This window comes from Saccopteryx leptura, chromosome 2 (genome assembly GCF_036850995.1).
Source record: "Saccopteryx leptura isolate mSacLep1 chromosome 2, mSacLep1_pri_phased_curated, whole genome shotgun sequence".
Classification (NCBI taxonomy): Eukaryota; Metazoa; Chordata; class Mammalia; order Chiroptera; family Emballonuridae; genus Saccopteryx; species Saccopteryx leptura.
This window is the reverse complement of record NC_089504.1, coordinates 277,488,174-277,505,285: the sequence shown is the minus strand read 5'-3', so window position 1 is coordinate 277,505,285 and position 17,112 is coordinate 277,488,174. Positions and strand designations below refer to the sequence as shown.

The 17,112-nt window shown below is 42.3% G+C and overlaps 1 protein-coding gene and 1 pseudogene across 6 annotated transcripts in view; one reads left to right on the top strand and one right to left on the bottom strand.

Moving 5' to 3' along the window:
- Positions 1–17,112, top strand: part of SRGAP2 (SLIT-ROBO Rho GTPase activating protein 2) — a 275,486-nt gene that overhangs the window by 20,222 nt on the left and 238,152 nt on the right. The window lies entirely within an intron of this gene.
- Positions 5,133–5,623, bottom strand: LOC136393993 (large ribosomal subunit protein eL28-like; annotated as a pseudogene).

The window sequence follows — 17,112 nt, the reverse complement described above, 5'->3', positions numbered from 1 at the left end:
GTCCATCTAGTTTTTTCTTTATTGTTTGTATGTATTTAAACACACACAAAATCACACATGTATCCCGAAATCATAAGGATATTCTATAATTCTCTTCTAAAGATTTCAAAACTTTGCTTCTCATATATCTATCTTGAATAAATGAGAAATTTATTATTGCAAATGGTGCGAGGTAGGGAATTTAGCCTTATTTTATATTCCATATGGCTAAGCATTTGGCGTAGTTTCACTTATTGAGAGGGTCCAACACTCCCTGCCCCCGTTGATTTTTGTTGTCACATTTGTGCTTCTATCCAGTTTCCAGTTTTCACGTGTTTGTGGGCAGGAGGACCTTTCCAATATACTGCAGTGATTTTAACTGCATGCATGGGATGTGTGTCACCTGGCATGTGTGTCAGGAGCTGCTGCTGAGGAGGTGAGTGTTCTCTCATGAGATGGGTAGCACTGGGCTGTCACCACAGCTCCAACCAGAGCAGCTCTGCTTTTATGTTTACTATATCAGATGTCTCCCCAAAGTGCTATTTGAAGAACTTACCCTTAAACATTATTTAAAGGTTTGAAAACTACAGATTTAAAACATTTTTAGAAAGTTTTTTAGGATAGCCAAGAGTCTTGTCTCTAGTCTTGGGTTGGACACAAAGGATAAGTCAGGCCAAAGTCAGGACCTAGCTGTAAGGGGGGAGTATGTTTATGAAAATTAAATAAATACATTATTTTTTAATTGTGGTTCCAAATGTATCACCTATGCCATGTATAATTATGTAAGTTCCATAAAAGATTTAGAGTTGTCTAGAGTCTAGTCTGTATCTTCTCACCATGTAAACCAGTGGAGAAAAACAGCCAGCATATACAAAAGTAGTAAAAAAACCTTGAACCTACAGCAATACAAGAAATGACAGCGAGAGGATGACTAAAAATGAGTAGTGTTGATAAGAACTTGAGGAATTCAGAGATGGGAGAGCTGTGGGCCAGAATGAATAAGACCTTGACTTACAGAGTAGGGCTTGGCTTAGTGTAGGAGGGAAGAACAGAGGCAGTGTGTGCACTTCCCTCGGTGGTGTTCCCACAGCCCCCATGGTGCTCGCCACTCCTGCATCACTTCCCTCACTGTGATACAATGATGGTCTTATCCACCCTCACCCTCACCCCATGTCCCTTCACCCACATACACACTTCTTTCCAGAAAGGCACTTGTGAGTTCTATCAAGGTGGCAGCCTTTCATTTTTATGTTCCCAGCATCCAGCACCCTGTTGGCATGTGGTCAGTACCCAGTAAATGCTTGCTGAGTGAGTAGACTCTGACTGGAGAAGAAGAGTTGGACTGAGGCATAAGATCTGGGTGGAAGGTTTTTGATGATCTTGAAGGTCAGCCAGAGTCTGGCTGTGCTGAGGCAGGAGAGAACTATGGAGGCAGTTTGAGCTGAAGAGTGGCATGGTGAAGTTGTGTTTCAAAGAGATTCCCGCTTTGCTCCAAGCTGGGAAGGGAGGCCAGTTCCTATCCACCCAGTACATACAAGTATGTGCCAGGTCCTGAGGTGTGTGCTACAAGTATGTTGCTAAGTGTAACCAATTCTTAGAGCCACCAATGAGGGATGTGTGATTCTCCATTTACTGAACTAGAAACTTGTGCTCAGATGATCCAAGGTGACGGGTGACCTGTGATAGAGTGGTGACAGATACCTAGATCTGTTTGATTCCAAAACCTGCTGTTCTTTTACCTTTGGTACCATGTTTGACCACGCAGTAGTCAAGAGTCATTACTAGGGTGGGAAGATGAACTGCCTAGAGCGGTGTGGAGCCAGGGCTGAGATAAGAATCAGGAAAGCTTGAGGTTTCTAGCTTGGGAGACAGGTAGAACCATGGTGGCAGTGGCAAAAGTAGATATAGGGAAATCAGGAGGAGACATTGCATGATTTTGGACATCCTAAGTTTGAAGTGACAGTTCCATTCAAGGAGGAATTCCATCTGGCAAAGGACAGTGCCATCCCTTCTCCACTCCCCCAAACCCATTTTCAAGAAGAGGGAAATCTTGAGTTCTGAGCTGCCCTGTTCTCTGATAAGTCTGTCTCTTGCTCTGAGATTCTTTGGAGGCCGCTTCTGAGGGTCAGCCTGTGAATTACAGAAAAGTCAAGTTAGCCCCCCCCCCCCCCCCCCCCCCGAGTTCTCCTGGTTAACAAAGAGCTGGCTCATGAACAAGTTATTTTAAAAAGCATCCCAGGGAGTGTGGGAGAGGCTGAATTCAGCAAAACATGACTGGGTGGTGCTAGTGCTGTTTCGAGGTGTGGAGGCAGGAGTGGCTAATCTCTTTATTTGAATAATTTGGGGATGCTGAGATGGCTTCTTGATTGAGGGTTTGATTAGAGACTGTGATGTGGATTTGTTGAGGGAAGAGATCAGGCTAAAGCTAGTTCCAGGAAATATATTTTAGATATTGGCACTTGAACTGAATGTATTCCATTATCATCTCCAAAGGCTTTGAATTTTTAGTGTTATTTCTATTTGAGCAGAATGATCTGTTCACTTCTCTTCCAATGTATTGGATCCAAGGAGACAGTAGGAATTACTATTCTCCTCCTTTTTTTTTCTTTCTGAGTAACAAAAGATTACCCATAAAAGCAATGGGGATGTTAAGCAGCGATTTGGAAGGAAAAAAACACCCAGTTGGAGGTCAGAAGGCTTACAGACTCGACCCAGCTTTGACCTTTGCCATTAATTGTATGGCCCTGGATAAATCCCTAGCCTCTCCTGGACTCTGCTTCTTCATGTATAAAATGGACAGATAATCCTTATACATAGGGATTGCTGTGTTGATTAATTGATATAATGCTTGTGCGTCTGCTTTGTATATTACAAAGCCCAAACAAATATAAATTAAGATTTTACGTGGACAGACTCTTGGAGCTTGTTTTAATGGGACTTGACCTATATAACATTGACTCAAGAGTGTTTGTTAAAGTGAATCACCTATTGCTTTCTGGGCCATACTTGAAATGACATGCCATGTTATGATGAACCCCTTTTGCACCGCCCCAAGTTCAGGTTGCTGTTACACAATTTGGGCGAGATTTATGCACACACACGTTCTTTCCTTTAGAAACATAACAGCGACTTGGGCAGGGTAGACACAGTAAAGTGATTTAGCTGGGAAATTTGTGATTAACAATGTAGATTTGGCCTAAGTATCAGTGTGGGCCTCCGTATATGTATGGGTAAATGATAAATAGCAAGTCTGCCACGTAGAGCATGTTGGGGAACCTATTAGGGTCTGTTTTTTATGCTTGAAGTTTACTGTGCCGGTGCTGTAGTTGTAATTTAATTTCATACCAGTCACATGATTTTGAACTTATTTATTTGTGCATCTTCTCACCTGCTAAACTTTGAGCTCCTTGAAGGTAGAGACTGTGTCAGCTTATCTTTGTATGGTGCCTGGCACATGGTGAATATTGGGTGAATGAGTGAATGAATGAATGAATGAATGAAACTCTTTGCACTTGTATTTTGTTAGCGGTATTTTTGTGTAAGGTGTAGATATGATTATTTGTATTGTCACCTGCAAATTTTATAGATGACTTTTCAACTGTAGACCCTCTCTGTGGAGGGAGACCAATATTTATGCATAGCTGGGTTATGGCTGCTGCTGCCTCCTCCTTTAAGCTGCTTTGTTGTGATGGCACAATGATGAGGGCTGAACCAGCACTGCTTCTTGTGGTCGCTTTAATAGGATAATACCCTCCCTCAGCCTCTATCACTCTTTGCCTTTCTTTCAAGGCTTGCAACTTAGTTAATTCTACTCTGGGCAGTCTTTTTCTTCCACATGTTTTCTTCCTTCCCTTCTCTTTTCCTGTACTTACCTGTTACCAAGGAAATCTTCTTAAACTCAAACCAAATATACTCCTCCAACATACCTTACTCATGGCCGAGGAACCTGGAAAGCACTAGTGACAAACCTGAAAGGAGGAAACGTGTGTTCTCTCCTCAGGCTCTCAGTTAAATGAAGGCATTCACACACTAGGGTTGTCAACACTGAGCCTCCTTTTGAATCACTAAAGGTTTTCATTTAGCTCCTCAAATGAAATTCCCTCTTTCTCAGGTACCAGTCTTAAACAACACAGCAAAACAAAACACTCTGCACCTATTTCTTATTCAGTTTTACATTAGCGGAAAGAGAATGGGATTTGGAGTCAGAAGGCCAATATTAGATTTCTGTTGTCACACAGTCGCTATGTGACTTTGAAGAAGTTTCCAGGCTTTTTGTGCTTCAGTTTCCTCAACCTGTTGAAAATATTACCACATTTTACCAAATACTACATATCCACAGTGTCATGGTGAAGTTTATGTATATTGAAAACTCTTTGTAGCTAACAAAACACCATATACATGTCAGATCTAGAAGCGTAACTAGTTTTCTATATCATGTTTCATTTGCACATATTTGATATTTCAGTTTCATTATGGGTTTAGTTGGTTTTCTACTAGCCTGAGAACTGAAGCACTGTAACATGTCTTTTGTGGTAAAATGTGTTTTATCTTCAGCATTTTACAAATAATCTCATGTTCATTATGCAACATACCGTACTTGATTGGTAAATTAACTGAGGGCTATCTCTAGATTATTAGGCGTGGGTGACAGGAACTCTATTTTATACTTCTTTTGTATCTGCCACTGGTATTAACATAATAGTGGGCATTTAACAGGTGATTAGGACATACTATTGTTGGTAATTGAAAAACCATCTTAATCATGATCTATAATCGTTTTTATTTATCAGCAATCTAAATGTCTTGACTTAATGTTAAACTGACTTATTTTGGAGCTGAGAATGGGAAATTGGAACCTTTTTAAAAAAAATTTTTTTAAGATTTTATTTATTCATTTTAGGGAGGAGAGAGAAAAAGAGAGAGAGAGGGAGAGAGAGAAGGGGGGGAGGAGCAGGAAGCATCAACTCCCATATGTGCCTTGAACCAGTGACCTCAGTATACCAGGTCGACACTTGATCCACTGTGCCACCACAGGTCGGGCACTGGAACCTTCTTATATATCTATTTCGGTATTGCAAACTCCAAAGTTGGACAGATTTGGGTAAAGAAAATACTATCTGCTTTCATTAATGTCCAAAAGTATGGCATGTCTGTCAGTTCCTTAGCAGGCTTTTTTTTTTTTTTTTGAGTGATGCCTTTTGTTGCTTTGCTGGCAGTGGGGGTCTGGGGTTCTCTGAAGCTCTTCGTGGGGCGGCGCGCTTCCTCTTGACCATCACGGGCTTCTGGCTGCGCAGGATGGAGCTGGCCCTGCGGATGGCGGCCATGCGCAGATCTGGGTGGTACTTGTTCTTGTGGATCATGTGCCGGATGCTGCTCAGGGTGGCCCGGGCGTTCTTGTTGATGGTGGTCCGCACGTAGGAGGTGGCGGGCTTTCGCTGGCCGTTTCTCCACTTCATAACGACCACCACGCCTTTGCTGTCGGATGCCGACTCCAGGCCCACCGTCTTGCGGTGGATCAGCCCGTTCTAGAGGAAGGAGTTGCGAGCCTTCAGGTTATTGGGTTCCGTGCTGTAGGTCTGCTTGTTCCTCTTGATCCGGAAGCTGGAGCAGTTCGTACGACCATCCATTGCAGGTGGGCAGACATGGCAGTAGCTCCTCTCGCTGTGGCAGCCGGAGACGAAAAGAGCTTTTTTTAAAAAAAAGATTTTATTTATTGATTTTACAGAGAGAAAAGAGAGAGAGAAAGGTGGTGGGGGAGGAGTAGTAGGTATGGGCCTTGACCAGGCAAGCCCAGGGTTTTGAACTGGTGACCTTAGTGTTCCAGGTCATAGCAATATCCACTGCGCCATCACAGGTCAGAAGCAGGGTGATTCTATTACAGGTTTTTGTTTGTTTGTTTTTAAGGTGACATCCCTTCTTTTTACCAAGGGATCCATTTCTCAACATCTTATTTTGTTGGGGGTGTTTTAGAAAAATATAACAAGTGTGAGAACCTGTAAGCATGGAGCTTATTATGCTTAAAACCAGTTTTCCTTCAAATAGATGATCTTAATGTTGACCATTGTACTTTACAGGAAACAACTCAAGTTCAGTCCTGTCCTTAGTAAGCAGTTGAGAGGTAGGGTTGACATTAGGCAGAAGCCAGGTGTTTGTGAAATAGTAGTATAAAATTGTGAAGGAAGACTGTTGAATATTCTGCTCAGGAAAATTTAAAGAAAAGAATTGAATACTTTTTTTAGGAATGGCATGTGTGGAGGGACTTCTGAGTGGAGGCAGAAGGCTGGACCATAGAATCTTCCAGTCTATTTTGGAAGCTTCCTATGTTTGTGCCAAAGTTGTGTAATGCATTCCCCACTGTTGAATGTGTTTTTGGTGTGATTTGGTTTCACTGCTCTTGGGTCTCTTTTCTCCTATCTTGCAAGCTATCACTCTGAATACTTAAATCATTAACAACTCATTAAAACCCTTTTGCTCAATTTCATTTTCTATCAAGCTGACACCTGGGTGGGGTAGAAACCTGTGCAGGCCTGTTTAACTGGACCACGCCTGAAAACCTGAGCAGCTCCTAACATTTTGGCTGTCAAAAGGCCACTGAATAGACTGCAGTGGAAGAGCTGATCACTGCAGATCCTTGAAAAGAAGCTCTGGGTGGCTGCAGGAGACAGAATAATCATCAAGGATGGCTCTCTTCAACCTGAAGGACTCTTCAGTAATTAACACCTTGACTCTCTTTATGCAACATCTTTTTTTCCTCCTTTCAGAGACTGTATTTGTATTTTTTTCTTCTTTCAGGATTTCTATAGCTTCTTTCTTTCAGAGATTCCAAGTGCTTTTAGTTCATTTATCTCATTTATTCTCTGTAGGAGCAGGAATGAAGGCGTTGATGGAGATGAAGTGGTACATCACTTACTGGAGTCATTGTTTCATAGGCAGTTACAGTAGGAATTATTCTAGTAACTTGTTGCCCAGTTTACAGATAGGTACATACATATATATATATATATATAGTTAAGTACCTATATGTATTTGTGTGTACACACACACACACACTTAAATATTAGCCTGGGCATAGTAACTCAGTTGGTTGAAGTGTCATCCCAATGTACTGAGGTTGTGGGTTTGATTCCCGATCAGGACACATACAAGAATCAGTCAATGAATGTATAAATAAATGGAACAACAAAATCAATTTCTTTCTTCCTTTCTCCGCCTAAAATCTTAGTAGTTTTCTATATTTTAAATATATACCCATGCTTCGTAAGTAAAGAAAGAACTAAAGCAAAGTCTTTTCTGCTTTGACTTGAGTTGTTCAACTTTAGTAAACTGATCAGTTACCACTTGGATTGAGAAAAAGATGTTCAATCAATCATGTTTCTGCTACATTGGCATGTTTTGTAATGGAAATGAAAATGACAGCATGTTTTTGTCAGTTTAAATGAATAGGTTTCCTTCAGATCAATGGTATTGTTAGTATTAGAGGTATTTTAGTCTGTGAATGCTGATGATTTATTATAGAATGATCTCACTTCAGTATCTTATAGATGTATTTTCCTGTTGCTAAAGTGTGTGCCAGTGTTGACATTTCTTGTGAGTACAAGTGTGATGATGCAGGATACTGTTTTTGGTGGGACCAACCAGACTGCCTTATCCTGTCTTTAAAGGCATTCAGTTTGATTTGTTTAAAAACATTCATTCATTCACTCATTCATTTGTCCACTCATATACTCAACACGTAGTTCTGTATGTCCTCTCTTTACCAGGCTCTGGTCTGGTGCTACATACAGACAGAGTGATGAACAAGACAGAGCAACTTGGCTATTGTGACTAATGTGGCAGTGAACATAGGAGTGCAGATAGATACCTCTTTGAGATCTTGATTTCAGTTTCTTTGAATATATACCGAACAGTGGAATTGCTGAGTCATATGGTAGCTCTATTCTTATTTGTCTGAGGAATTTCTATACTGTTTTTCATAGTGGCTGTACTAATTTACATTTCCACCAAAAGTGTACAAGTTTCCCTTTGCTGCTCATCCTCACCAACACACAGACACACATTTTTTTATAATAGTCATCCTAATATGTGTGAGGGGATATCTTACTACACTAAATGTTTTTAAAGGAATGAATATATACTGCTTACAAAAATTAGGGGATAGGCCCTGGCCAGTTGGCTCAGTGGTAGAGCGTCAGCCTGGCATGCGGGAGTCCTGGGTTTGATTCCCCACCAGGGCACACAGGAGAAGCGCCCATCTGCTTCTCCACCCCTCCCCCCTCTCCTTCCTCTCTGTCTTTCTCTTCCTCTCCTGCAGCCAAGGCTCCATTGGAGCAGAGTTGGCCGGGTGCTGAGGATGGCTCTATGGCCTCTGCCTCAGGCACTAGAATGGCTCTGGTCGCGGCAGAGCAGCGCCCCAGATGGGCAGAGCATCGCCCCCTGGTGGGCATGCTGGGTGGATACTGGTCGGGCGCATGCGGAAGTCTGTCTGACTGCCTCCCCGTTTCCAACTTCAGAAAAATGCAAAAAAAAAAAAAGGGGGGGATATTTCAAAATGAATATGAAGTGTGATAAGCATTTAATTTTTTTATTAAACAAGAACATCAGAAAAGCAAACGACAGGTTAAAGGAAGTTGTTTGTTTATGCAAATGAGATGGAAAATCGCCTTTTTCATTGATGAAAAAGCACTATACAAAAGGCTGAAAGTACTGGAGTATCTGCAGGTTCTCTGATTCCCTAATTTTTGTGAGCAGTGTATTTAACTGGAAAGAAGAATATGGAAAATGGGAGCAATGTTACATAGTGAGTAGAAAGGATCATCCTGAGGTTGTAAGATTTGGATTTGTCCTTTTCTGGGAATTACTCATAGGACCTTTTCTTTCTTTCTTTTTTTTTTTTAACACTTAGGTATTTAATGAGGTGTCACTGATCAATAAGAGTACATAGATTTCAGATGAACATTTTCATGGCATTTGAACTGTTGATTGTGTTGTGTGCCCATCACCCAAAAGTCAACTCATTTTTTGTCACCATATATTTGTCCCCCTTATACCCTTTCCCTGCTCTCCCTGGTAACCACATCAGTTTTATCTACGTCCATGAGTCTCAGTTTTATATGTGTGAAATCATATAGTTCTTAGCTTTTTCTGATTTACTTGTTTTACTTAGTATGTTCTTCAGGTTCATCCATGTTGTCATAAGTGGCAATATATCATCATTTCTTATGGAGTAGTATTCCATTGTATATATGTACCACATCTTCTTTATCCAGTCCTCTATCGAGGGACACTTTTGTTGTTTCCATGTTCTTGGCCACCGTTAATAATGCTGTGATGAACATGGGGGTGTCTTTGCGTATCAATTTTTTTGGTAAATAACCCAGTAAAAGGATTGCTGGTTCATATGGCAATTGTATTCTTAATATTTTGAGGTGCCACTATACTGTCTTCCATAATGGCTGTGCCAATTTACATTCCCACCCACAGTGAATGAGGGTTCCTTTTTCTCCACAGCCTCTCCAACACTTGCTATTACACATCTTGTTAATAACAGCCAGTCTAACAGGTGTGAGGTGGTATCTCACTGTAGTTTTGATTTGCATTTCTTGAATAGCTAGTGAAGATGAGTATCTTTTCATATATTTATTGATCATTTGTATGTCTTAATAGAAGTGTCTGCTCAGGTCCTTGCCCCATTTTTGTTTTATATTATTTTTTAAAAAATTTTATTTATTCATTTTAGAGAAGAGAGACAGACAGAGGGAGAGAGAAAGAGAGAGAGAAGGGGGGGAGGAGCAGGAAGTGTCAATTCCCACATGTGCCTTGACCGGACAAGCCCAGGGTTTTGAACTGGCAACCTTAGTGTTCCAGGTCAATGCTTGATCCACCATAGATCAGGTCCTTGCCCCATTTTTTAATAGGATTGTTCGCTTTGTTGCTGAGCTTTGTGAGAATCATCTCCCATTTGGTTGGCTGCCCTTTTTTTAAAAAAATTAAGTGAGAGGTGGGGAGGCAGAGACAAGACTCCTGCATTTGCCCTGACTGGGATCCACCTGGCAAGCCCCCTACCAGGCAATGCTCTGCCCATCTGGTGTTGCTGCTCTGTTGCTCGTTAACCAAGCTATTTTAGTGCCTGAGGTGAGGCCACAGTAGCCATCCTCAACATTGGGGGCCAACTTGCTCAAACTGTTTGAGCCATGAATGCGGGAGGAGAAGAGAGAGAGAGAGAGGAGGGAGATAGAGAGAAGGGGGAGGGTTAGAGAAGCAGATGGTCGCTTCTCCTGTGTGCCCTGGCCAGGAATCAAACATGGGAATTCCACATGCTGGGCCAACGTTCTACTGCTGAGCCAACCAGCCAGGGCCTGCCTTTTTGTTTTGTTGTTGGTTTCTTTTGCTGTGCAGAAGCATTTTAGTTTGATATAGTCCCATTTATTTATTTTTGCCTTTACTTCCCTTGCCTTTGGGGTCAAATTTATAAAATGTTCTCAACAGCCAAGGTCCATAAGTTTAGTACCTATGTTTTCTTCTATGTAATTTATTGTTTCAGATATTATATTTAGGTCTTTGATTTATTTTGATTTTTTTTGCATGGGGACAAACTACTATAGTCAAGTTTCATTCTTTTGCATGTGGCTTTCCAATTTCCCCAGCACCATTTATTGAAGAGGGTTTCTATTTTTTTTTTTTTTTTTTTTTATTAAGCGAGAGGCAAGGAGGAAGGGAGGCAAAGAGACAGATTCTCACATGCACCCCAACTGAGATCCACCTGGCAAGCTCCCTACAGCAGTGGTCCCCAGCCTTTTTTGGGCCATGGACTGGTTTAATGTCAGAAAATATTTTCACGGACCGGCCTTTAGGGTGGGGTGGATAAATATATCACGTGACCGAGACAAGTGTCAAGAGTGAGTCTTAGACCAGGGGTCCCCAAACTACGGCCCACGGGCCGCATGCGGCCCCCTGAGGCCATTTATCCGGCCCCCGCCGCACTTCCAGAAGGAGCACTTCTTTCATTGGTGGTCAGTGAGAGGAGCATAGTTCCCATTGAAATACTGGTCAGTTTGTTGATTTAAATTTACTTGTTCTTTATTTTAAATATTGTATTTGTTCCCGTTTTGTTTTTTTACTTTAAAATAAGATATGTGCAGTGTGCATAGGGATTTGTTCATAGTTTTTTTTATAGTCCGGCCCTCCAACAGTCTGAGGGACAGTGAACTGGCCCCCTGTGTAAAAAGTTTGGGGACCCCTGTCTTAGACAGATGTAACAGAGGGAATCTGGTCATTTTTAAAAAATATAACACCGTTCAGACTTAAATATAAATAAAACGGAAATATTGTAAGTTATTTTTTCTTTCTCTGCGGACCGGTACCAAATGTCCCACAGACAGGTACTGGTCCGCGGCCCGGGGATTGGGGACCACTGCCCTACAGGGTGATGCTCTGCTCATCTGAGGCAGCTGCTTCATTGTTTGGCAACCAAGTTATTTCAGTGCCTGATGCGAGGCCATAGAGCCATCCTTGGTGCCTGGGGCCAACTTGCTTGAACCATTTGAGCCATGGCTGCAGGAGGATAGGAGAGAGAGAAGGGGGCTGGGGAGGGATGGAGAAGTAGATGGTCACTTCTCCTGTGTTCCCTGACTGGGAATCAAACCCAGGACTTCCACATGCCGGGCTGACACTCTACTATTGAGCCAGCCAGGGCCAGCTTTCTTTTCTCCCTTGGGTGTTTTTGGTTCCTTTGTCAAAGATTATTTGTGTGGCTTTATTTCTGGGCTCCTTATTCTGTTCCATTGGTCTGTATGTCTGTTTTTCTGCCAGTACCATGCTATTTTGATTATCGTGGCTCTGTAGTATAATTTGAAGTCAGGTAGTGTGATGCCTCTGGCTTCATTCTTTTTTCTCATGTTTGCTTTGGCTATCTGGGGTCTTTTACGGTTCCGTACAAATCTAGTGATTTTTTTGGGGGTTTTATTTCTTTAAAAAGTGACATTGGAATTTTAATGGGGATTGCATTAAATTTGTATATTGCTTTGGTAATATGGCCATTTTAACTATGTTGATTCTTCCAATCCATGAACATGGAATATTTTTCTACTTGATTGTGTCTTTTTCAGTTTCTCTTAATAATGCTTTGTAGTTTTTAGTGTATATAGGTCCTTGACATCCTTTGTTAAGTTTATTGCTAGGTATTTTTTTGTTATTGTTGCAGTTATAAAAGGAATTATTTTTTTAATTTTCTGAAGTTTCATTGTTGTCATGTAGGAAAGCAGTAGACTTTAGACTCTCTTTTCTTTTTCTTTTCTTTCCTTTTTTTTTTTTTTTTCTTTTTTATTTTCCTGAAGCTGGAAATGGGGAGAGACAGTCAGACAGACTCCCGCATGCGCCCGACCGGGATCCACCCGGCACGCCCACCAGGGGCGATGCTCTGCCCACCAGGGGGCGATGCTCTGCCCCTCTGGGGCGTCACTCTGCCGCGACCAGAGCCACTCTAGCTCCTGGGGCAGAGGCCAAGGAGCCATCCCCAGCGCCTGGGCCATCTTTGCTCCAATGGAGCCTTGGCTGCGGGAGGGGAAGAGAGAGACAGAGAGGAAGGAAGGGGGGGGTGGAGAAGCAAATGGGTGCTTCTCCTATGTGCCCTGGCTGGGAATCGAACCCGGGTCCCCCGCGCGTCAGGCCGACACTCTACCGCTGAGCCAACCGGCCAGGGCCTTTCCTTTTTTTTGAGGTAAGAGGAGGGTAGATAATGAGGCAGACTTCCACATACACCCCAACCAGGATCCACTTGGCAACCCCCATCTGGGGATGATGCTTGAATCAACTGAGCTGTTTTTAGTGCTTGAGGCTAACACTCAAACCAGTGAGTTATCCTCAGTGCCCAGGCCAATGCTCGAACCAATCCAGCCATTGGCTGTTGGGATGGGAAGAGGGAGAGAAGGAGAAAAGGGTGGGGAGAGAATCTGGATGTCCATAGGCTGGGGCAGTGCTCTATCTACCGAACCAGCTGGCCAGGCCTGTTTATTGTTTCTAATAGTTTTTTCTTTGAGTCTTTGAAGTTTTCTATCTTACAGGATCATGCCATCTGCAAAAAGTAATACCTTTACTTCTTTTTTCCCAATTAGGATGTCTTTTATTTCCTTTTTTTGCCTGATTGCTCTGGCTAGGACTTTCAGAAGTATGCTGAATAAAAATGGAGAGAATGGACATCATGTGTTGTTCCTGATTTCAGAGGAAAAGCTTTCAGTTTTTTTATCATTTAATATGATATTAGCTGGTGGTTTGGCATATATGGCATTTATTATGTTGAGGTACTTTCTCTATATACCTATTTTATTGAGTGCTTAAATACAAGTAGATGTATCTTATCGAATGCCTTTTCTGCATTTGTTGATAGGATCATATTATTTTTGTCTTTGTTTTCTTGATGTGGTATATGACATTGATTGATTTCCATATTTTGAACCATTCTGTGTTCCTGGAATGAATCCCACTTGATTGTGATGTATTATTTTTTAATGTAGGAGCTGTAATCTTATTGGGAAAAATACAGACTAAACAAATGAATGGATCAATTAATAGGGTAATTTAAGGTACTCAACTTCTGAAGAAAATATAAATGAATTGGTATGCTCGAGAGTGCTTGTCAGGTGCTAGAGGGAGCTTACTTAACCCATGTGTGGTCAGGGAAAGCCTCTGGGAGATGACATTCAAGATGATCCTTTGATGAGAAGAAGGGAGGCTGCCAAGGGAAGATCTGGAGGCAGAGGGAACAGTAGGTGCCATGGTCTGAAGGTGGACAGAGCCAGATATTTTTGAGGAACAGACGGTGTGTGTGACCAGAAGGTGGAGATCAAGTGAGAGAGGAATACAGATTAAGTTGAATAGGCAGGTAGGGCCAGACCACTCTGAGCCTGGAGAGTGTAGACCTAGAGAGCAAGGTCAGGATCTGTATTGATTCCCAATGATGTGGGAAGCTACTGGAGGACAGTAAGCAGGGGAGTGACACTTAGTTTACCACATTTCCCCGTGTATAAGACGCACACTTTTCCGAAAAAAAAAAAAAAAAATTGGAGTCTAAAAACTGGGTGCATCTTATACAGTGGTTGTAGATTTTTTACTTGCATTTCCTGCTTGAGGAGTTGTATGAATTTTATGATGAATAAAACTTGAGTTCAATAACTTGATGTATACATTTTTTTTTTTCAAATTTCAGGTCCCAAAATTAAGGCGTGTCTTTATACATGGGAGCATCTTATACCTGGGGAAATACGATATTTACTGTATTTTTTGCTCCATAAGATGCACCTGACCATAAGACACACCTAGGGTTTTAAGGAGGAAAATAAGAAAAAAAATATTCTGAACCAAATGGTGTGTTAAAATATTTAATAAAATATCGTATTTTTCGCTCCATAAGACACATGGGCATTTCCCCCTCCACTTTTGAGGGGGAAAAAGTGTGTCCTATGGAGAGAAAAATGTATTTATTTTTTAGGCACACTGCTTGCTGTGTGGGAAATAGGTGTTAGGTAAAAAGTGAAAGAAGAGTGTCGGTTACAAGACTCCTGCAGTAATCAAGTGAGATGATGGTGGCTTTGACTAGGTATTAAGTGGACAAATGCAAGACTTGTTTTCTTTTTCTACCAGTTGAAACCAGAATGAATGTGGTATTTTTAAGATATGATTTTATTTTTTATTTTATTTATTTTTTATTTATTCATTTTAGAGAGGAGAGGGAGAGACAGAGAGAGAAGGGGGGAGGAGCTAGAAGCATCAACTCCCATATGTGCCTTGACCAGGCAAGCCCAGGGTTTCGAACCGGCGACCTCAGCATTTCCAGGTCGATGCTTTATCCACTGCGCCACCACAGGTCAGGCCTTTAAGATACGATTTTAAAAAGAGCATTTGCACGGAAGAGTGGCAAGTCTGTGGAACTGATTCCTGTTTATGCAAGATGTTTAATGCACCTTTCCATAGGACAATGTTGCCACTTAGGCAGAGGCTTTATAGCAGCGGTTCTCAACCTGTGGGTCGCGACCCCGGCCCACAGGTTGAGAACCGCTGACTTAAGTCCTCCAGATTCCATCTGATGAATGAGTCCCAAAAGTGTTGAAGATCCCAGCTATGAAAAAATGAGCAAGCCCTGAATTTCATAGCTCTGAAGGGTGGTTTCTCTATAGAACCTTCCCTTAGCACCTGAGTTAGGTTCTAAGATGAGCCACTTCCCAATATACTATTCCCAAGTCCTGAATTTTGAGCAGCATGTTCAGTGCATTCCAGAGGGTCTAGGTGTCTTGCTAGGTGCTGTGCCATAACTGCTGTCAGGAGTGGCTATGTGGAATCCAGCAAGAACGGGAGGGGGCCTGCCCCTTTTCATAGCGGGCTTTGTCCCCAAACCATCAAAATAGAAGATGGTGCCCTAGATGAACCCTCAGAATGGCCATGGGAGATAACCTAGAATGCTCTTCAAGGTGACATTGCTTCCATTTAGACACCCAGTTTGGGGACAGTCTGTGTGCTAAGAGCAATGATGCTAATCCTTTCATTTGCTTTGGGCTATGTGAGTATACAGGGCCCTTTTATATCCATTATCTCCTTGTACTTAGTGAGTCTAGGACCTTCTGTTAAAGTTAGAGCCCCATCTCATCTGATCTAGGACAGCTGCAAGGATAGAACAGGTTTAGATTTCTCCTCTTTAAAGGCTCCTCTTAAATCATGGGCCCTGCAATATTGATTTTCTTCTAGTTATCTTTGCAAATTTCTCTGGCTTTGCTGAAGGGGGAAAATCACCAGGCTGCATGCTTGAGCTTCAGTTTTCTCATAAGCTGGCAGCCTCTGCTAGGAAAAAAATTCTTTTTTAAAGAATTGAGCCTCAAGCACTGGTTTTGCCTTGCATTTCCTTCTGTCTGTCTCAACAGCTGGTGGCCATCCCTCACCTCTATCTTTAGTTTGCTGCCTGCCTCAGCTCAGTGAGTCCTGGTGTTGACTCCATGACCTGACTGCCCTCCTCCTTCCCTGGTGGGGCCTCTTGCATGGTAGGGGCTTAGAAAACAGTGGGCTTCCTGTGTTATGTCTACCAGTAAAACCTGGGTACTCGAAGGCCCATGTGATAAGGCCATGTGGCTGACTCCAGAGTGCTGCGGGAAGATACAGTGTTAGGAACAAAGACTTAGTTGAAAACCCCAAGTATGTACATTTGAAGTGGTTGCACAGAAATGGAGTCAAAGAACTGCTCATATCTGCAGAGAGAAGGGCAAATCCAATTTTGCAGAGGGTACAGGCCCTAGCAGTGCTTCCCTTGCATGTCTCATTGGAATTTGGTTTTTAAAAGTCCAGAAAGGTTTCATTCTTTTTCATGCCCCAAGGGAGCTTTCCATAGTAATGAAAGAGATGCAGAAAATAGGTAGGATTACAGACAGCCCAAGAGGGTTGCAAAGAAAACCAAAAAATGAATATATTTTAAAGGAACACTTTTTGGAGATATTCCAAGGGTGCTGCTGGTCACCTGGGGAAATCTTGGATTTATTTGGCAATTCCTATCTTTCACTTGGGCTTCATGTAGACACTCGTTTGGGAACTAGGGAGGGGAATAGTACCCTCCCCAAGGATCTTGTGGCTGAGCTCCCTGTCCCCAAGGCTAGCAGCTGGGGACCAGATTGGCTCAGCTCTCCCCAAAGAACTCAGAGCTGTGTGGTTATTTTCTGTCTTTTTTCCCTTGTGTTTTCCTCTTGGCATCTCCAGTCTTCCCTTCCACAGGCAGTCTCAGCTGCCTAGCCCACAGCTTTACCTGGGCCCAGCTGCACTGCTGCTTCCTCCCTTTTTAATTTGTCAGCTTTATTACTTCTCGTTTGTAGACTCCCTCCGAGGGACGAAGGTTTTTTTCTGTAACCTGCCTCTTGGAAGGGCTGCACCCTACCAAGACAGATGGCAGCCCAGCCTATTTTTAACTGTCTCCAGGGAAGAAGATTCCACAACCTATTTTGAAACCTGTTCACTGATTGACAGCTCTCAAAGTAGGAATTTCTTGCTGATACCTGACTTAAAAATTCAACAGCTGTAATTGAAACTCATTTCCTTTTATCCTTTGCAAGGAGAGGGAGCCTCGAGGTCATCTAAGCCTACCCCAATACAGAAAATGAGACCCAC